Genomic DNA, 22,603 nt, shown 5'->3' on the forward strand with positions numbered 1-22,603 from the left:
CGGCTAACTGGTAAAACTCACTTACCAGTTTCATTACAACTAAAAAGAAAATGATGATTTGTTCATCCCTCTTCCAACCAAATTTACTCGGAGAGGGGAAGCTAATTTGATTTCTATCACCACTGTTTGATTTTTAGCTATTTTTGAACCTCTTAGAAATGAAATATCTATTTTTATTAGCAGAACTAAGAGTATCATGTGCGGGAGAGATTTAGCCAGACTTGTCTAGGAAGAGCTAAGGATTGATTGCTGGATGAAAGCCGAATACGAACAAAAATGTAAACACAACTCCAAGATTGCTGAAATTGTTCATAAACAGCTATAAATGCATGATTTGTAAATCTGTAAGTCATTGCTTCTTACGTTTCTTCAAAATTAACATTTTTTACCTATATTCATTTTGTGTTCATATGTAGTTTATTTGGTCTGATTCTGCATGACACTCCAGTTTGTATTACATCGTAATGTGTTTACCTTTTTATGGAAATATATCCAGGTTATTCCAGTTCTCGTCTATTTGTGGCCCTGCAGCTTCTTAGAACTCTAATGTACCATTCTTTGTGAATATACATCTCTTTCACTCGAGTACAGATGTCAGAGTAGGATTATTGACTCATAAGTCATATACATATTTAAACTGATTAAAACATTTGAAAAATTTTCAAAGTGGTTTTCTGAATTATAATTCTGAAATCTTGGCAGTCTCTTGTTCCACATTCTCATCAGTATTTAGTGTTCTGAGTCCTGTTAGCTACCCGATAGATTAGTGATGCTCCCTTTCTAACATGGTGCTCTGAACTGTGTTAACAACCCTTTAGATTAGTGATGTTTCCTTCCTCACATGGTGCTCTGAGTCCTGTTGATTACCCATTAGATTATGATGGTCCCTCCCTCAACATGGTGCTCCGAGTTCTCTTATTTACCTGTTACATTAGTGTTGGTTTCTCATTCCCATTTCTCTGATGAATGATGATATTCATTCCATTTTGTGTTTAATTACGTATCGGTGTGTGTTTACATGAAGGTATGTGCACAAGAGTCCAGGTGCCTCTGGAGTCGACAAGACGGTGTCAACTTTCCTGAAGATCGAGTTATAGGTCACTGTAAACCATCCAGTATAGGTTCTGAGAACCAAATGGGGTCCTGTGGAGTCTGGTACATATTCTAAATTCCTGAGCCATCACTTCAGCCCACGATATTTTCTTTTTAGCGTGTTGGTTGTGTGTGTGTGTGTGTGTGTGTGTGTGTGTGTGTGTGTGTGTATGTGTGTGTGTTGGGGATGTGGAACCCTCAAGTCAACCATGGATGACATTCCTCAGAAAGCCACCCACCTTGTTTTATGAGCCCTTCACTAGCCTGGAATGTGTGATAAGGCTAGGCTGGGAGCGGTAATGATCTTCTTGTCTCTCAATGCGGGGGTTACAGGCATGTGCGGTTTTACATAGATACTGGGGATTTGATGTCTCTTCTGTTCTTTCTTTTTTCTTAGGGTCCAGCGTGGGGCACATCTCTGAGGGTGGGAGGCTGTCCACCTAAGAGGACCTTTGCATGCAGTGTCACAGTTTCCATTTATAAGAAGCAAACATGGTTTCCCCCAGACCTCCCTACTGGGAGAAGACAAGGAAGCATAGCATATTAATGCATCGCTTTGGAGTCTGTGGCCCCAAGCCATAGTGTTTATTTTCACATTGCAGAGTTCTTAGCATTTCTACTGGCTCACTTAGCAATGCTAATTGCGAACTGGCTAGAACTTTGTTTACTGCTAATTGCAGAACAGTAGAAACCTTATTACTTCTAATTGCAGAATGTTAGAACACTTTTCACTTTTTTTCAAAGGGGAAAAAAAATACATTCTCCAATGATAATTTTGCTCTTTTAGCTAGGTCTTTTAGTCAAGGTGCTGGTATAACTGAGAATGAAGAATGAAGAAGTCGTTTACAAAGGTGTGGAAGGTTTACATGAAAATGTGAGGGCAAGGAAAAGCATTAGGACTAGGTGGGTGGCTCAAAAGGCAGTGGGTTTCAGTCCTCAGAGTACGGCACATTGGGAGAAGGCTGTCTACGTTGTATTGTGCCATCTGAAAGAGAAAACAGCCACTAAGTTGTATTCTAAAAGGGAGCAAAGGACAGATCCTACAAACTAGGACCGTTGGTTGTCTTAGCACCCAATATTCCCTTCAGGTCACTGGCAGCCTCTGAAGGCAGGAGAGTTCAAGAAGGATAAACTGAATGCATACAGAATGCTATAACTGCAGACTTCAGGGTATAAACCCTGTTCAGCCAGTTCTGAGCGATAAGCTGATAAAGTTTTAGACTGATTTGGGAAAAATCTTACATAATTATTACCAACTCAGGTTTCCTTTAGATTTGATCAGAGCAACGTGGCTTGCCACTAAAGGCAAAGGTGAAGGATGCTGCTCCAGAAAGGTAAATATACAAAAGACAAAAATAGAAACAAACAAACAAACAAACAAGAACAACATGGTTTGAATCCCAAATCACAAAGATAAAATGTGGATGTCCAGGTGGAGCTGGGAGAGTAGACTTCAATCACAGTTTGTTTGTCCTTGTCTGTCATCAGCTAATGTGTATGTGTGCAAGCCCCAGCAAAGGACTCACCACAGGATGTGAAGAGAGAGAGGGGGCCTTGCATATTCTGGGTGAAGGACCACAGGAAGCCTTCTAGCAGTGGTATTGTGGTGACATTACCTGATAATCAGCGAATAAAGGAAAGGAACTTTGGCCAAGAATTCAACTCTTACCCCAGAGCACCAGGTCCTGTGCACAGAAGTAGCTACCGGTTACAGCCTGGCCATAAATTCTGACTCCATTCCTGTCTGAATTCTGATCTGGGAATAGGTGGGCCACATATGCAAAAAAGGAAACTGCTAAACTTGCTGACGAGATCTCAAGTCAGTCGCTTTGTCCTGAGAATGTACCTTCAGAATCCTTCCTGTGTTCATTATCCGTCTGTTTTTCCCACAGGCCCAGGAGAATGCAGGGCTGTCCAACTCTAAGACAGCTTATCAAAACAAGAGGATGGCATGTTTTGCTGAGATGTTCCCCTATTTCAGGATACTCCTATGTGCCTTGATATTAATAAGCCCCAAGTCAGGTCCTCCCATTCTCCTTTGAGTTTTATAGAAATGTGTGAAGAGGAAAAGGAAACTTCCCTGAGTGACTTGCAGCTCAACTGTTTTCTGACTATAGCTCTGAGCTGAATATGGGCACTTTGGTACTCAAGGCCTCAGCCCTTTATCTCTGTGCCAGCATCTTGACACATCCTGAAAACACACCTATGTTCTGTGTACAAACCTACTTTTGCACTTACAGAGAGAACATGGTGGTTTGAATCTTTCAAGGGATGCTATCAATTACTTCAAAGACAATTCAGTGTTCTGCTAAGCTCAGACTGGTTCAAAACAACCAGCCGGGTTGTTTGGGAACACCAAGAAATTCAAGGTCATGTGTGTGTACACCAAAGATATTCACTACTCTACTAGTGTCTTCTTAGAGTTTCGTCAACCCTGGTTAACTTCATCTGAACAATGATCTCTCAATGTGTGTTACATTCTTAATATACATGTCCTAAAGCTTTTCAACAACCATATAAATCACATGTTCTATGTCCTCTTTGTAGATAAGGTTCAAGGACAATAAACAACCCTTCAATGCCTCATAGTTTGTGAGAACCACAGCTGGAGGAATGTTTCTCATCTAACAAGTCCTTTTTCATATTCAAGTGTTCCACTACCATCCTCTGTGTCGTGGGCAGTAAGATGGAGCCCCAGCCTTGCACTTTTATGTCAACTGGTCAGCAGAAGACAACCCAAGCATTATCATCAGTCATTAGTGCTATGTCTTCCTGAGAAATTTTGTGGCATGTATACATCCACATGGATTCTTAATTATCTTTTTATAATACTTGTGGGTTTTCATACTCTGTAGCTTATGGTGTCCATTGATGTGAAAGAGTTTAATACAACTGAGATCATATTTTCCTTTGTGTGTGCATCAATTGAATAATCTCCCCCTCAAAAAAATGTCCAATATTTTATTAATTTACGTTTATAGGATTTAAATTATACGTTGCACAATTAAGAATAAAGTTATCTAAAATGTGTAAAATGTAAAGAGATATTAGAATAGGAAAGGATAGTTACAGTATAGCTACAGCCTCTTTAAAAATATCTCTTGGGTTTGAAAACCTGATATGCCTATAGAGAGATAGATGTAGGATGGATGATACAAGACTCTCTGTAGAGAAAAGCATGTGGCTAAAAATCTAGGATAGGAAGTTTAATAGAGTTCTAGAGAGTGGAGTCAGGACAGGAGGCAGGCACATTGAAAATACATACTGACTCTCTTCAGCGGGAACTAGTCTGTTAATACACAGACTAACAAAATACATTCTCCATTACCTGTTCTTCCTCAGACCTGTCATAGACCGCAGGATTTTTTCTTATATGGCTGTCTGGGTCTCCTAAAACCAGTTTTCAGGATCACCAAGCCCCCATATAAACCTTTTCTTGCATATAAAATACTGAATTCCCTCCTTGTTTAGTGTCTCTGAAGTCAATTCCCCTTCATCACAGCCTCCGCGCTAGAATGACCCAGACAACAAGATACAAGAGAAAGAAACCAGGACACAAAGTGATACTGAGAATTCTGTGATTGTCGCTCATGGCTATAGGAGTCAACAGAAGCTGAAATTGAACTAAACCTCGTCTGTAACAGCATTACAGATGAGAAATTACTGCTGGGTCTCTGACTTCCTGTCAAATTCAGAGATTTCACCTGAATAATGGTCAGTGCCCAATAGACCTCTTTATCTCCTTATTTCCAGTCATCCTACAGTCACCACCACCCCCTCTGCACATAAGCTCTGAAAAAAAAGGGGGGGGGTATTGCAGGTTTGTCTATATGAGGCTATGTAATAATTATTTTTCTGTTGGTTTGATTAAAAAAAACACATGGCCAAGGGAACTTGCAGAAAGAAAGGGTTTATTTGACTTAGTTTTCCAAATGGATAAGAGTCCATCATGATGGGAAATCATAGCAGCAAGCAACAGAATGGGTATAACAGAGGTTGAGGGCTCACCTCTCAAGTGACAAGCTGGATAGAGAGAGCAAACTGCCATGGCAAAAGGCTTTGAAACCTCAAAGTCACCCTCAGTGACATATATCCCCTGGCAAGGCCACGCCAATAAACTTATCCAAATAGCATCATCGACTAAAGACTAAGCATTCACATACTTGAGTGTATGGAACATATTCAATTCAAATTACATTAGTCCATGAGTCAGTCAAAGAAGAGAAATATGCCATAGCAAATTCTCCAACTTCCTGAGCTTGGGTCCTAGAGCCTGGCGCAGTCCGTTGCATGCAAAACTGCTCAGTGCCACGTTCTTCCCCAGCAGTCTGATGCCAATGAATGCAATCTTTGCTTCTATGCCTCTCTGTGCAGTTCTTTCATTTGAGTTGTACCTCATACGGCTGTCCAAAGAGCAGAAAGACTTCTTTGACATCAGATCTATATTCTATTTTTCCGTTGGTTCTTTATGATTCCAACATCCACACTTTAAGTTCATCTTAGTCTCAGCTTTGCTCAGTTGTGTCTGTGAAGCTGTCCTCCCTCAATTCCTTGAACATTCACTTTTACTTTCAACAAGGATGTTTTTGTTCACCTCATCACTTTTCTGAACTTCTCTTCTCCCACCAAAAGGCTCTGCCTCTTCCAATCTCCATTCTCTCTGTCAACAAATGTCCCCTTAAGGAAATGTTCCTTTAACCATTTGATTAGGCCATGTCCCCTCATACGGCAGACTCTCATTGTGACTTAGCCCAGTAACTGTTTTACATGGACTTGTTGACCAACAGAAGTTTTGTTTTGTTCTCTGGTCTGAAAAACTCATCATTGTAAGAACTGTTCCTTGCTCTATTTTTATTTCCTGTTCCAAGGTGCTAGTGACCAATATTTGAACAAAGAAATATAAAGCAAACATGTTTAGATTCCCATTTGACCATTCCAGAAGTTTGGGCATATTACCTGGGAATTTCTATCCCTTTATCTCATGGAATCATCCTAGGAAAGAGGAGATATCTCTATTGCGGATTGTACCTGGATAGCACTCCTTTCTGCAAGTCAGAGTTCCATATCCCCTCTCTACCATCCTGGGCTTGTTTCCTCTTTCAGTCTCTGTTCCCCCATGAGCTATCTAGATGTTGGAGCCTTCCAGAGGTAAGATAGTAACTGTCTAGTAGGATGAGCATCAACACTAGAATTAAAAAACGTTGGAGAAAACAGACAGCTTCCTAAATATAGCACTATTTTCTTGAGATGATTCTGGATGACTATGAGGATGGGAGGGCCGGTATTGTCTCTCATGGATGTGCATTTTTGGGTGTTTGGATGCCCAAGACAGGACTGTGTCTCATCTCTTTCCCCATCTCAACTCCTGCCGTGGTACAATGTACTGATCAGAGCTCTGGGCTTATTTCTTCTCCTTTGCAGTTATGAAGGGCCTGTTACCTCAGGAGAGAGTCTACTTACAGAATGGAAGTAGCACACACTCTTGTAAAACCATGAAAACCATTTGGGGTTAAGATGATCACCTGGTGCACACTAAGAGTAAATTAAACCACAAGCGTTGTCTGAATGATTCATATTCAGTCTCTAAAGTCTCATATAATTTAACGTCCTGAGGCAGAGGAGGCCAAAAATAGATGATTTATTTCAGAATCAAACCTTAAATGATTTCTTTCCTGGGGACAATATCTCTTCCCACCCACCTGCTGAAGCCACACTTGAGAAAGTTGTGACCTACTGATGAACTCTGGAATAGTATTGTGCTTGACCTGACTTGAATTATAAGCAAAACTGAATCTAGAACCTGAGAGATGTTTAAAAACAAAATTAATAAAAGATTATATAAAGAACTTGATTTAGATTTAAAACTGTAGGCACTAGATGGTGCTCATGTACTTTCTCTTTTAAATTCAGAATTATTCAAATTCTTTGCGAAGGAGGCGTGGGAGCCTGACTCTCTTGTGGTAATCAGCCTTTCAGAGGTTGAAGCCAAATTAGCTACAATCAGCAAAAATAAACAAACTTATCCAGCATATCAAATTCTTTGCTGATCTGCCTCCAGTCAGAGGCCAACCATGTCAAGAGAAACTTGTGCCCTTTCAAGCATTACAATTAAACCTCAGTTCATTGAAGAAATGGGTCTCTTTAGTTGTCCCACAGATAGAGATTTTCTGAGATTTTCCTATTTAGAAATTACAAACTGTGCCATCTTATGAAAAATATAAATGTCATGCTTTTATGCTGCTAAAATAAATTTTAATATAAAATTCAATTATCTATAAATATAATGCTAATATCTTTGTACTTGTTGATCCAGTTTTACCATTTATTAATAAGCAATTTTACCACTTTAGTGTTTTGTAATTATCTCTTTTCTCTATAAGCATGTATCTCTGTATACTAGTTACATATGTAAAGTTTTCCTTATCTATTTTGATATATATAGTCTAATGTATTTCTAATCTTATATATAAGAAAATATTATATATAATATTTATAATATATATAAAATATTACATACACACACACACACATATATGGCAGACGGACACACACATACACCAAGAGAGAGTATTTAATTTATTAACTGTCTCCTCTTCTATAATGGGAAGACATGTATAATTCTGCCATAATTATCTTAGCAACTTTGCTGAATGATTTTTTTAAGTTCTGCCAGATTTTCTTCAACTCTCTGAAGAGCTTCTTTGTGCTTGAAGCTTTTCCTGTCTTCAGCATCTAGCTGATGAACTCAGTTCTTCTGTCATTCATAGTTCAAGTGTATCTAAGAGTCCCTATCATACCCTTCCCCTCATATGGCAGAAAGGGAGGAAAAGACAGAGATGCAGCCCTCTGAAACCCAACGTAGTGTCTCAGTTAATGCTCACAGAGTGTCATGAAGCTACCGTTGCTTCATGGGAGCTACCTTTGCTTTGTAAAAAGACTGCTATCTGTATTCAGAGTGAATAAATGATAGCTCCCTATGACCAGGGACAGTCTGGTTACTCCTGAATCTAATGGCACCGTAGGAACCACATTGTCACTGGAGTGGAAAAAGGAGAAGCCTGAGACTATATTGGGTTGTCAGTCTTCAGAACAGGAACTGTAAATAGAGGGTGCCATGTACCCTTCTCCATGGGGAGGGAAGCTATCTTGATACTGGCAGTGGGTAGGTAGGGATTGCATGTGTTTTTTTCTCATCCTACCTTGAGAGCTTATATTTGAAAAAACTACTTCTGTTCTTAGATGTAGAAGAGATACTAAGGGGGCCAATCTAAGAAAGGAGCTCTGTGAGGAGTCCTCATTAAAATTAAAATGGGGAAAGTGGGGATGGAAGCTTGGTAGCTTCTCTCCCATTCTCTCTTTCTGCATATGTATTTATGTATGTATGTATGTATGTATGTATGTATGTATGAATGAATGTATGTATGTATTATATATTTGTGTAGCTATGTCTACACACATATATATATATTTTCCTAGTTTGCTTTCTATTTCTATGATAAAGAACCATGACTAAAGTAATTTGGGGAAGAAAGAATTTATTTAGTTTACAGGTTACAGTCCTGTAAATGAGAGGAAAAGGTCAGGGCAGGAGGTTAGGGCAGGAATTCAAGGCAGGAACCTATGGCTCGGAAGCAGAAGCCATAGAAGAACACCACTCACTTGTTACCCATGCCTTTTTATTCGTCTTCTATAAAACTCAAAGTTACTTGCCCAGGGATGGCACCACCCTCAGTAAGTTGGGCTCTCCAGTATCAGTCATAATCAAGAAACTGACCAAGAGGTTTGCTTACCGGCTCGTCTGATGGAAACATTTTCTCATTTGAGGTTCCCTCAATCTGGGTAACTTTTGTCAATTTCACAAAAACCAAAACAAAACAAAACCTAACCAGCACACACACACACACACACACACACACACACACACACACACACACGAAATATCTTCTTTGCATAGGTTGGGAAGAAAGCACAGGAATGAAGAAGAAAAGAGGCAGTTGAGAACTCAATAAAGAAACCCCAGGACTCCCAAGACCACTACCTAAGTTGTTTGAAGTCTGACATAACCTTCTCTTTTTATCTAGCAGTTCAGTTTAGTGGCTCAACAGACACATACCTGGGAAAGGAACTTTTGTGGAAATTCAGGGCAATTAGAACCACTAAAAGCCAATTAGAAGCTTATTTTCCAAAGTGCATCTGGAAATGGAAGGGATATTTTTCCTTAGAACTTTTCAAGTTAATATCTACAGTTTGACACCTTTATAGCAAGGCAGGAGGCTACAGCTGCGGGAGTGGTGGGTGTGGGGCAGAAAGTGAAGATTACTGTCTATGCTCTACCATCCTGCATGTGACATGCAGTTTTCTGAAAACTAGCTCCCACTTTCTTTTACCTTCTGTCATCGAAACACAACCTTTCCATCATTATAGAACTGTGAAGATGAGAATCAGGAGGACTCAATCCCCTCCTCCCCGCCTCCTCACTACACAGAGGAACTCAGAAGAATCATCTTGATGATGGAAATAGGGCCCACTGACATTGAAATGGTGGTGATAAACTCAGAAAGTGAACACATAGAAAATTCTGGAGAAGACACACCAGTGGAACTTCAAGCTAGTCTCTTCCCAGAAAATGGTGGGAATGGTTCACCTTCAGTTTTGTTGGGGTGGTACTCTACAGCTAAAAGCAATTTGATTCTTGCAATTAACAGTGTTCAGAATATCAGACATTGTGAGGGACCCATCTAGAGAGCATTGTGTAATCTAACATTGGACTGGTAGGGAATCTCTTCCAGTGACGTTTAAGATTAAGGTTATTCTGTTCACTGGAGACATAGGATATGTTCCTGAGTACAGAACGGGAAAAGTCCTAAAGAACAAAATGATAGGGGGTAGGAGGAAATGGTAGGGCCAAGTGATCAATGTTTCAGATATGTTTGTGTCATGAAAGTTTGACGACATCAGAATGAAAGTCTTTTCACATCTAGATAAAATAGGATCCGGGGTGTTAGTAAGGGCGTAGACTCATGCCTGTCTGTCTGAGATAAGCACTTTTCAGAAAACTTCTGAAGACTTCAAAGAGAATTCTCTGTCTTCACCCACTCCATGCTGCACACACCTCCCACATATGCACAGATTTCGATACCAAAGTTTATCTATAGCATTCTCTAAGATGGCAACAATTCAGGCACGATTTTGAACAGAACACTTGCCCAGCAACAATCCTTACTAGTCTGACATTGGGTTTCTAAGATCTATAAACTTTGTATTAAAGTGGCTAATGTAATTTCCTTGATTTATGTCTTTGAAAACTTTCCTTTGTCTCAACCTCCTTAAGTAATACCCATAATTTATAACAGTTTTATATTCCTCTTTCAACACTTCCATTGGAAGATGAATATAAAAACATTCTAACATTATCAGATAAGTGTTATTCTTTTGAAGACATTTTGCTGACTGTTTAGACTGTTCACATGTTCAGGGTGAAACCGCAGGTTAACCTGAGCTCCTAGGGAGTGAAAACTGACCTAAAATCCAGGAGACACATGGTATAGAGCAATTGATCAAAGATGCAGAGTTTCCTGGGGGAAAGAGAGGTAACATATGCCTGATAGATTCATGCAGCAAGAACATGGTTTGCAACACTGTGTAACTGTGATGCATGTCAATGGTTAAGCCTAAGACTCTCACTACTGAAGGTGTTTTTGGATCTGTGAATACCTGGAGACAACACGATACCTGGAAGCAAAGGGTTTTGCCATTCACTGACAATCTCCATCCTCACTCTCATGTCTACACCCAGAGGCATGTACACAACAAAACTCGGAGAACATTAACAGAGCTGCATGACTCTCCTGTGAAGTCAGCCAACTTTGTCTTTGACTCTATTTATTGCTGGGTAGAAAGTAGTGCACACAACAATGGACTGGGTCACAAACTGAACCACCCTTAGGAAGACTTGGGAATGGTGTCATGAGCAGGAACAACATCACAGATATACATGGACCAGAATCTGAAGCTCAAAGCTCTCAGCTTTGTCTCTGCAGCACTGAAACTCTGAGATACCCTCTACCTTTTCAATCCTTCCCCCAGTGCACGTCATCCTCTTGTGTACTCCTTTGTCTCTTACGGTCATGTGGATATTGGATGCACTTTTGTAATTTCTTCTCTGAGTGCACCATAGCTTACGATAGGAGCCTTGTATGTCAAAATCCAAGGGTTCTGAACTAAAAACAAGACTCCTCTAAGAGATTTTTAAGAAAGTCAACTTCCTCTGTTTAACTACACTTTGTGTCTTGGGGAGAAGTAACAGTAGAAACCCTTGGGAAAATCTCAGAACATATAACTGCTGAACTTCCTTTTGCCTCCATGCATGCGTACTCTAGCCAGAATACCGCCACAGCACAGACCCCTGACACCTTTCTTGTTCAGACCTCTTGAAAACAGATGATAAAGGACAACAGGAATAAACCTTCAAATGGCAGCATCTAGGAGCAACAGCACAAATGAGTCATGTAGGAAACTGATAAGTTAGTGGCAGGGAATGCCTGAAGCTGAAGACATCTTCATTCTCTAAGATGATCAACCTCTGCAAGCTGATCCTGCTCTGTAAACAGGCCAAGGACTCCCTGATAAAGGGGTTCAGTAGGGTACCCCAGAACAGCAGCAGACTGTGCCAGGCCGTCTCTGCTCTTTAAACTATTGCCAATAGTCCTTTATCATCTTTTCCAATCAAATCTAGCTTGTCTAGAGTGACAAATGCTGTAATTATTGTTCCTCACATGGAAGGTTCCATCAATGAAGTTTCATGACATAAGTCAAACTAGCAATAGTAGCAAGCTATTTATTATCTCTAATTCAGATTGTGAAGAAAATCAACAATGATCCATTTTTATTGTCCTGTTAGAGTGTTAGGGCAGAAGGTTCTGATTCCTTTGAAACCAAGGTGTGTTTTTAGAGCTAATTTCAGGAGAGCACAAAGAAACCCCTTCTTGAATAAAATGGAAAAGAAAGTAAGGTGTGTTTTGAAAGCAAATTTTTGGACCATCTTTTTAAAACCAAAACTAAGAGGTACCATACTAAAGGATTAAGAACCGAAAGAGTCATGGAAATAAGTAGATTATTTGGTGAAATTTTTAACCCTCTAAAATTAACTGAAGATCGCAACTTGAGTTGGTGTCTGTCAGAGGCAGAATTCTGTCTCTTGCTGTTCCGAATTAATTCAGTCGGCTTTTGGGATAAGGATTTAGCAATTTTTTTTTTCATCCAGTCTTGAACAACCAGTGCTCTCTCCCAGGCTAAAATAGGGAAAGGTGAATTCAGGAGCAAGACCAAAACTAAGGCATGGAAGTCGGTACTCAGATCTCTGGGGTGAGGTGCCATTGAAATATCCAGGTGACAACAGCCAGCTGACCAGGTGAAAAGAACAGAGTGAGGTAAGCAGGATCTTGGTTGCAGAGGACAGCCAATTCTGTTCTTAGAATCAGTATGCGTTAAAAGTAAACTGAACTATGGCATTTTTTTGAATTCCTTACCATTCCATGTTTGCCGTATAGTGTTTCCTATGATAAATAACAGTACTTTCCTTCTACTCTCCAGGAGAGACTGACACATCTTAGACTCCCTGGTACCTTATGTTTACTATTAAATAGTCCTGAGGTTCATTGATGCCACTGTGAGAACTGTCACGTGGGCACACGGGATGCCCCTCCTACTCTCTGCTGCTCACAGGGACTCGGATCTAGCCAGTTGTCATTCTCTACTGATCCTGCCATGGACTCCAGGCTCGTCTGCTATCTGGCTCTTTGTGTCCTGGGGACAGGTGAGCCCTCAGATTGCCATGTAATTCCACTTTGCCCTCCTCTATCTTACTCCGTACTTGTATGCATACGTATCCGTGTGTGCGTGACAGAAATACGGATTTTCTCCATTTCTGTCTCCACAGATCACACCAAGGCTGGAGTCTCCCAGTTTCCCGCTCACACTATCATCAAAAAGGGACAGAATGTATCTTTCAGGTGCTATCCAATTTCAGGTCACACCCGCCTTTTCTGGTATCAGCAGAAATCGGGGCAAGGCCCAGAGTTTCTGACTTATTTCCAGAATGAAGTCGCACCAGACAAATCAGGGCTGCCTGGAGATCGCTTCTCTGCAGAGAGGCCTGATGGATCCTACTCTGTTCTGAAGATCCAGCCTGCGAAGCGGGAGGACTCGGCGGTGTACCTCTGCGCCAGCAGCTTAGCCACAGCAGAGCACAGTCACCTCCTTCCTGCTCACAAACCTCAGAGGCCACTCCCTAGTCACTGCTGTCCTAAACCCCAAAGATGACTTGACTGGCTCCTCCCTCAAAGGGAGCAAATGCCTGTGGAGTTTCAGGGGTTCTTCTGGGGAGGGAGGTCAGGAAATGACCTTTGGGTTGTGAGACAGGTGATGGTGAGTCCTGGTAAATTTGCATTATCACTCCCTAATAATCTTGAGATACTGCAAACTAGTAACTGGGATACAACACCGGAGCCTGGTCTCCAGGATAGTGACAAATGGATAGAAATAGACCCACACACTAAATATAAAATTGCATTGCATTTACAAACAATTCCACCCTGAGTACCACTAGCTCAGACCTACACTATACCAAGCAGTGGCCCGGCCAGAATGAAGTGGTGTCAAGGCCAGTCTTAAAATGATTAGGACCTAAATAGTTTCTATAAAAGTTAGTGATAAGAAGCAACAGTCTCCCAGAACAACATCAGTTAAACTATACCCATATACTACTTTTTATTTCTTTCAACAACCCTGCACTCATTCCACTTTATCTTTACTGGCAGTTAGCTGTTTCAAAAGTACACCCAATCCCACATGAGTCTGGTAGCCAACGATTCTATTAGTTTAAGATAACATAATTAAATATGAGAAGCTGGCTGCAAATAGACTCTTATCTTAAAGTAAGATGTTTTCATTCATTTGCCTCTCCCCCAAAACACAAATTAACCTGATTGTATCTGTGTTTGCAGTTTAAACATAGAGATGAATGATGGGCGTTGTTTGCCAGAAAAGTTTCCTACTAGCATTAAATTAAGGTAAGAGCCTATTAAAGTCTTAATGTCATTGTTTCCATTACCTTTGATTTAAAAAGTTTTAGACTTAAGTCATGTAGTGTGCAAAAATCACTTTCCAACATCCTTACTTTCAGTGCTGTAAGTAAAATTAATTAAAAATTAATTTTATTAATTTTATGTTAATAAAATTACTGCATGCAATAGCACTTTTATACCAACTAATAGCACCTGTGTTAAGGTACTGCCTCGATCTTTTTGTGATTGACAAGTCATTTAATGCAGTAAGCCTCATTTTCTCATGTATATAAAGAGCAATTGTTATAGCTCATAGATTGTTGAGACATTTATTAGGATAATAATCATGACTGTCCTTTGGAAATTGTAGTTGTGTAAATGAGGATAGTATCATCACCCTCATTAATGAAAAGTAAGCCTTCCACCCATTCTAAAGAGACTGAGAAAGCTCTGTTATGATCCTTTTATGGTTTTCTCTTAAATCTTTCTTTGGCATTTTAGTTTTCTCTTCCATTTCTCACGATATATGGTGAAAGTTTCAACATATGGCCTAGGCAAAATGTTAATGGGTTTGATTAATTTAAAGGATCCTTCAGCCAAGCATGTTTGTTAAACTCTGAGTTCTGTGTAAATAAATAGATGTCTTTAATGTAGAAAAACAGAAAGTCGAATTTAGCTTGATTTCATAAAATACAACCGCACTCGGAAAGCTGTTAAAGACAACAGAATTCCAGACGACCCAGACAGCGGTTCTGAAGGAGTTCCATCAGTCTCCAGGCTCCCCGGAGGCATGGGAGCTTTCTTCAGACACTGGTGCTCTCTTTCTCCTTCCAGTATTACTCAGCCGTTCATGTTTTTGTTGTGTATGTGTTTGTGTGTGTGTATGTTCTTCTATGTTTGTCTGAATATGCATGTGTGTTTCTGTGTGTGTATGTATGATTGTGTTAATATGTGTATTTGCTTGTATGTGTGTGTGTGTGTGTGTGTGCTTGTGTGTGTGTGTGTGTGTGTGTGTCTGTCTGTCTGTGTATTTGTGGAAGCCAAAGGTCAGCCTTATTATTTCTTTGGTGCTATTTTTTTTTCTGAGACAAGGTCTCTTCAATAAGACCTGGATGTTCTAGTAGGCTAGGCTGGCCAGCCAGCCATAGATTTGCTTGACTTTGCCACCTGAGCACTTGGATTACAAGCCTGTCATTGGGACAATAAACTAAACTTCATTTTTAAACATTAGTATTTTAATTACATATATTTATGAAATACAGTGCGCGCATGCACACACACATATGATGTAACGATTAAATAAGTTAGTATTTCCATCTCTTTAGACATTTAAAAATGATTTCTGGTGATGTATATATCCTGAGTTGATTTACATATTTATGCACAATACACATATCATATATATGCATGTATATGTGTACACACACACACACACACATATGACTTTCAAAACAGGCTTCTTTATGCAGTTCTGGCTGTTCTGTATCTCACTGTGTAGACCAGACTGACCTCAAACTCACATAGATTCATCTGCCTCTGCCTCCTGAGTGCTGGGATTAAAGGCATATGTCAACACTGTCCTGTTAACAGGGTCTATTTTGATGAACAAAAGTTCTTAATTTAAAGTTATTCAATTGCTCCTTTTAAATTTTTGATTGTATATTTTATCTGCTATACAAAGCAATCATTCTTTCATATATATATATATATATTTATAAGATTTCAAACTTTTACATTTTAATTTGCAATGCAGCTACAATTACTCTCTATAAGAAAGGTCACTGTATAATTTTCTACACAGTTATGCAATTTATTCTGTGATATTTACTAAGGGATAACATTTACACATTTTACTAGTGGAAAAAAATCACATTTATCATAAAGCGATAGTTTCATATGCTTTGATAATTCTTTCTGGGTTTGTATTCTATTATATTGCTCTGTCGCCAGATCCTTCAAGTATTCACTGCCTCATTTATTACAATATTATAGTAGACCTTTTATTTGTTAGTCTACTTTCTCAAGCTTTTTTTTAAAAAATCATAGGTTATTAACCACTCTAGACAGAATTTTTCACATATGTTATATTTTCAAAAATGATTATATACACATAACAAATATGACAATAATTTCACATATATCTGCAAGGAGCAATAACTATCTGTTGGGAATTTCCTTGATTTTTATTTTTTAGTGATGTAAGCAATTGTATAATAAATATATGAGTGTAATAAAAACTAGCATCCTCAGACATCAAATATACAGTTTGGCATCCAATAAAAGGTTACAGCTTTGCAAAGAAGGAAGGAAATGGGACTAATCGCTAGCAGAGAAATCAATCAGTAGAAACCAAGCTATTTCTGACAAATTGATGACAATGACATTAAACAGTATAACTGCAGTAATACATTAACCAGTTTATAGAGATGAGGGGGGCATGCAAAGATAAAAGTGAAAGTTGGCAGTGTCTGTGATTAGAAACAGCTGACGGTAAGTACCAGTAGACAGAGCGTTCCAGAAGAAAGGCTCGATAAATGTGAAGATGATATTCTTAAGAAACATAAAGAGAATAAGGACAAGGTGTAAGTAACCTGAGTATAATCTCAAATGGTGAAAGATGCAACTGGGAATTCCACTGTAAATTTTTCTTTTATTTTCTGTTTTTTTTTCAAGACAAGGTTTCTCTGTACCTTTGGAGCCTGTCCTGGAACTAGCTCTTGTAGACCAGGCTGGCCTCGTACTCACAGAGATCTGCCTGCCTCTGCCTCCTGAGTACTGGAATTAAAGGCATGTGTCACCGCTGCTCAGCTGTAAATTTTTCATATGTAAACTTCTTTAAAGATAAGCTAGACGTCTACAACAATTCCAACATTCAACCCTTCTCAGCTTTCTCTTCCTAGGATTGATTTATTTTCCAAGCGCTCACTAGGCTCCTCCACTGACAGCATCCCCAGTCAGTCCGTCCTAAAAATTCTCCTGGACTAAAGAGTATTTTGCCCAGGTCACTCCTTCCAAGGTCACCTGGCATCTAATGACTAATGAATGTCTACAGTGTGATATGACTTAGAATTTGTTCTTTTTTGAGTGATTTCCCTCACCGGCTCAGATAAAACCTGTTATTTCCGTGGGTAAATTGAAACTGTAATTACTCTTCAACTCGTGATGTTTTCTAGCCTACCCTGGGTGCCTGATTTTGGGAACTCCCAGCTTCCCCTACAATCAGCAGAGCTACAGCTCATTGACTACGTACCAGGTCACTAGAGGGCACTGCAGATCCACCAAGTGAGCTGTGGGCTGTGCTTCAGAAGGTGGATGCAGAGGTGTAATATGGAGCCCACAGTAGGGTGTTAGCTGTGGAACCAGAAACAGTGCAGACTCAGTAGGTACAGGGTGAGGGTCAGGTAAGCAATCATCTTTGCTCACTGAGAATCATCACAGCAAGCAATGACCTGCAGTCTTCGCAATCCAAAACACCTGGAGCTAGGAAAAGAGAAGGAAGCAACTGCCTCAGAGAAAGGATGAACAGGATTTCCCTACACCCCGACATTTTTTTTCCCAGTACAGTCAAAACCCCTATTCCACTATGCATGCAGAGCCAAAAAAGGGAAGGGCTGAGCCAGTAGAGCATGCCCATGGTTACAGAGAACCAATAGGAGCCAACGAGATCACTGACCTCAGAACCTGACATCACAGGCAGTGACTGAAAGGAGGAGCTGACTCCTGCTCTCACCAGGGACAGCAGATGCTGAGGAGAAGGATGGGTGGCACTGCCCTCCCTGGGTCTGCCTGGGGCCCCAGCCTGCTCTGCTGTGTCACAGTCTTTCTCCTGGGAACAAGTGAGTCCTGAGCTCTGGGGGGGACTGTTCCTGAGCTCCTCTACTGCTGCTGCACCCGTGTCCTCTTTCTCTAGTTGCTCATTCCTGTCTCCTGCCTCCCCAGGCTCAGCATATTCCGGGGTCGTCCAGTCTCCAAGACACATAATCAAAGCAAAGGGAGGAAGGTCCTTTGTGAATTGTACTCCCATCTCTGGACATGCCAGTGTGTACTGGTACCAGCAGACTCTGGGCCAGGAACTGAAGTTCCTCATTCAGCATTATGAAAAAATGGAAAGAGAGAAAGGAAATATACCCAACCGATTCTCAGTCCAGCAGTTCAGTGACTATCACTCTGAGATGAACATGAGTGCCTTGGAGCTGGAGGACTCGGCAGTGTACTTCTGCGCCAGCAGCTTAGCCACAGCAGAGCACAGTCACCTCCTTCCTGCTCACAAACCTCAGAGGCCACTCCCTTGTCACTGCTGTCCTAAGCCCCAAAGATGACTTGACTGGCTTCTCCCTCAAAGGGAGCAAATGCATGTGGAGTTTCAGAGGTTCTTCTGGGGAGGGAGGTCAGGAAATGACCTTTGGGTTGTGAGACAGGTGAGGCTGAGTCCTGGTAAATTTGGATTGTATTACTTCTGTGCCAGCTCACCACAGCCTCACAGAGTGACTGGCTTTCTGCCCCTTAATGTTCCTTTTCTTGCTAGTTTTGTACTAGAGAGGGGCAGAGATGATACACAACCTTAGCCAGGGCCCAGAAATGCTTATAGATCTTTGTTAATCCCCTCACTGTTTATCTGATCCCATACAGAATGGTCTTAAAACTGGGGTGGGTCCCAAGACTCCAGGTGTTTTCCCATTTCTACAAGTTTCTTCCAGCTCCTAGACAGTGGTAGGAAACTCTACTCTGTGCTTGGGTATGGTCATAACCAATATATTTTAAGATGAGTATAGACGTTAACATATCCATTTTGTAGATGAAGAGTTCTATACATCAGTATGAATCAGTAGCTTATAAAATTTCCCCACATTTTATGTTTGAGAATATCAACACAAGGATTAAAATTTGAAGCTCCTTGACTTCTAACTCAAAGTTCTTAATTTCCTTGGTGCTTCCCATTTTGGGTCAAAAAATATAACAGTTCACTGTCTCTTATGTTATAAAACTAGCTGGAGTTAGTGTGTATGTGTGGGGAGAGGCTGCACGTTATACATGAGTAATATTAAGCCAGATAAAGTTTGTATTGTTATAGGGTCAAGATTTGGTTTACATCTTTAATAATCCAACCCCCAACCCTGACTAAAATCAAAGAAAGAGCACATGCATCTAGAAAGAAAAAACAAATTCTATCTGATTTCTGTTAATAATATTTGTGTATCCATTATAAATATTGTTGCATAAAGTAATTAGGAGACTGTGCTTTAAAATCAACTTGATGCTGTAGGGAAGGGGTGTGGCATGTTAACTGTGCAGTTCAAGCATTTGTTGGAGGCAGTGACATCACTAAGTCCCTGAGAGCCCCAGCTTTAGTTTCCAGAAACAGGGCTGGGAGACATCAGATCTTGCCTTGGTCCTGAGATGATCTTCAGGCTCTTCTGTGTGGCCTTGAGTCTCCTATGTACAAGTGAGTGCTGGACAGGACACAGGTGTGCTGTCCTGAACTGAATTCCCTGGTCTTTTAGCTAAGATGACATCGTCAGGCTCTGTCTTCCTCTATTACAGAACCCATGGAGGCTGCAGTCACCCAAAGCCCAAGAAGCAAGGTGACAGTAACAGGAGGAAAGGTGGAACTAAGCTGTAACCAGACTTTCAACCATGAAAATATGTACTGGTATCGGCAGGACCTGGGTCATGGACTGAGACTGATCCATTACTCATATGTTGCTGGTAGCACTGAGAACGGAGATGTCCCTGATGGGTACAAGGCCACCAGACCAAGGACAGAGGAGTTCTCTCTCATTCTGGAGAAGGCTTCCCCCTCTCAGACAGCTGTGTACTTCTGTGCCAGCAGTGATACACATCAGTGTGTGGCTGCCTCCCTTCTGCACAGAAAGTAAACTAGGAAGTCAAGATGCCTGGGTGTCCCAGGAAGTCCCTGCCTCTGTAGGAGTCACTGGGCTCTGACACACTCGGGACATTTCAGCATGGGTCTCAGCCTCACTGAAGTCCACTCTAACAGTTTTTCATGGCCGCTTGGCTCATCTCTACTCCTTGTTCTCCTTTCAGAGAGGAAGCTGAGTTTTTGATTGAAGTCACAATGACTCTTCTGATACTTTCACAGCCATCATTTTCTTCCCTGCATCCTCAGTGAGCTCCTCAGTCACTTTACTATGAAACTGAGTCACTTATATGCTCTCTTTCCAGGCTGTGTTTACTGTACAGGTCAGTAGTCCCTTTGTTCTATAGGACAATAGCCCGTAAGGTCCCATGCCATTTCCTTCACTCCTCTCTATCATCAGTCTTTACCCAGCCTTCCCCAGTTCTTTCCTCTCTGGCTAAACTTGTCTACATTCCATTACTTTTTCATATATATTGTGCTGTTTTCAACTCTAGAGATATTTTCCTAGGACATTTCTTCTGCACTAAAGTCATTCCTTTGCCTCTTCTGGATGTCAGAAAAATGTTTTTCAGGTTGGATCTTTTTTTTTCCCTTTTAAGGTTTTAATTTAATTACATTTTTTCTTCCCTTATTTCTTCTTCTAACTCCTCACATGATTTTCTCCTCTTTCAAATCAATTGCCTCTTATTTTTAATTAATATTATTTTTGTTTGTATGATACAAATAAAAAATAAATTCAACCTGTTGAGTCTATTTATTGTTACTTACATTTATACTTTTAGGGATGCCTGCTTGTGATTGAATAACAATGTAGAAGACTCATTCTTAAGAAGACTAAGTCCCTTCTCTCTGTAGGCCTTAATTGCAAGAAGAAAAAAAGCTGGAGATTTAAAGACCTATTACTCTTTTTTATATCTTGACAAATTTACAAATAAAAAGAACACATTAACTTGCCTCTGTGGGTGGTAATTGGGTCGACAATTGCAGAAAGTCACTTATGCAATAAAACTGATCTTGGATCAGAATTGAATTTGGATATTCATGTCACAGTCATTTTTCTGGTCTCATTACAGGTCTAAAATGCTAAAAGAAGTAGGTGTATTTTACCTCAGTACTTCAAAGTTTTGGTCTATGATCAATTGGACCTGTGTTTTGTGGTCCTGTGTTGTGGCAGAACAGACTGTCAGGAAGAAAATATCAGAGTTGTGCTGCCTATCTCTTGAAAGCAAAGAAGGAAATAAAGAAAAGAAGAAAAGAGAAAAGAGGAAAAGAGAAGAGAATAAAAAAGAAGGGAAGAGAAGAGAAGAGAAGAAGATAGAAGAGGAGAGGGGGAGGAAAAAGAGGAGGGGGGAGGAGAGACAGGGTATGCATGAGAGAGATCTTTTAACTGCATTCCTCTGATGACCTACATCCTTCTACTAGGTTCTGCTTTCCATTATAAATCTATCAATAGATTAGTAAATGTTGAATTAAGAGCCTTTATGTTCTAATTTTCCTAAAAGCTCTTCCTTTGAATATTGTGTAGAAAAATAAGCCTTTAATACATGAATCTTTGGGAAACATTTCTCGCTTCAACCAAATAAGTACTATTTTGCTTTGTAATATTGCAAACCTTGTCTAATATAATTATTCAAATAGAAAAAGTATATTTTATTTATTTATTGAAAATAGGTTCTTCTTTCGTATAGTACATCCCCACCACAGTTACCCCTTCCTCCACTCCTCCTAGCTCCCCCCGACAGATCCACTCCCTCTCCATTTCAGAGCAGGCTTCTAAGAGAAAACAGGCAAAGGGCACAAAACAAAGAGGAGTAGAGGAAGGGGAAGCTGCAGTTGAAGGTAGTGTATTAGAGAAGAAGGAGAAGGAGAAAAAGGATGAGGAAGAGATGGAGGAGGAGGAGGAAGAGGAGGAAGAAAAAGAGGAAGAGGAAGAGGAAGAAGAGGAAGAAGAGGAAGAAGAGGAGGAGGAGGAGGAGGAGGAGGAGGAGGAGGAGAAGGAGGAGGCAAGGCAAAAGCCCTCATATTGAGGTTGGACAAAGCAAGGCAATAGGAGAAAAAGTCTCAATAGCAGACTGAAGAGTCAGAGTTACACCCACTCCCACTGTTAGGAGTACTACATAAAAAACCTGAACCTAATAGATACTCACAGGGTACCTAGTACAGACCCATGCTGGCCCTTTGCTTGCCATTTCAACCTCTGTGAGCTCATATGAGTCCTGCTTAGTTGATTTGGTGGGATATGTTCTCCCAGTGTTGTCTACCTCACTGACTTCTTCACTTCCCTCCTTCCCTTCTGCACAGATCCCAGATCTCAAATGGGAGGGACTCGATGGAGAACTCCAGTGTAGACTCTTCAAATAATGTCTGGCTGTGGGTCAGCACCCACTCCCATCTACTGCCTGAGGAAGCTTCTGTGAGATTATTGCACAAGTCTCCCATCTATGAGTATAGCAGAATCCCACTAATAATCAGTTCATTGATTTTTATAATAAAGAGGACTACCAAATATATGTGCAGTAATATTCTGTATGTGTTATCAGGTCACAAAGGAATAAATAGGAATTACAAA

General features: G+C 40.4%; 1 long non-coding RNA gene across 1 annotated transcript; it reads left to right on the forward strand.

Moving 5' to 3' along the window:
* Positions 1-19,095: 19,095 nt before the first annotated feature.
* Positions 19,096-20,616, forward strand: LOC148117891 (uncharacterized). The gene is made up of 2 exons (XR_015736655.1): positions 19,096-19,599; positions 19,698-20,616. It is a non-coding gene; the product is annotated as an uncharacterized LOC148117891 (long non-coding RNA).
* The last annotated feature ends 1,987 nt before the right edge of the window (positions 20,617-22,603 follow it).

The sequence above is a fragment of the Myodes glareolus genome, chromosome 25 (assembly GCF_982192425.1).
Source record: "Myodes glareolus chromosome 25, mMyoGla1.1, whole genome shotgun sequence".
Classification (NCBI taxonomy): Eukaryota; Metazoa; Chordata; class Mammalia; order Rodentia; family Cricetidae; genus Myodes; species Myodes glareolus.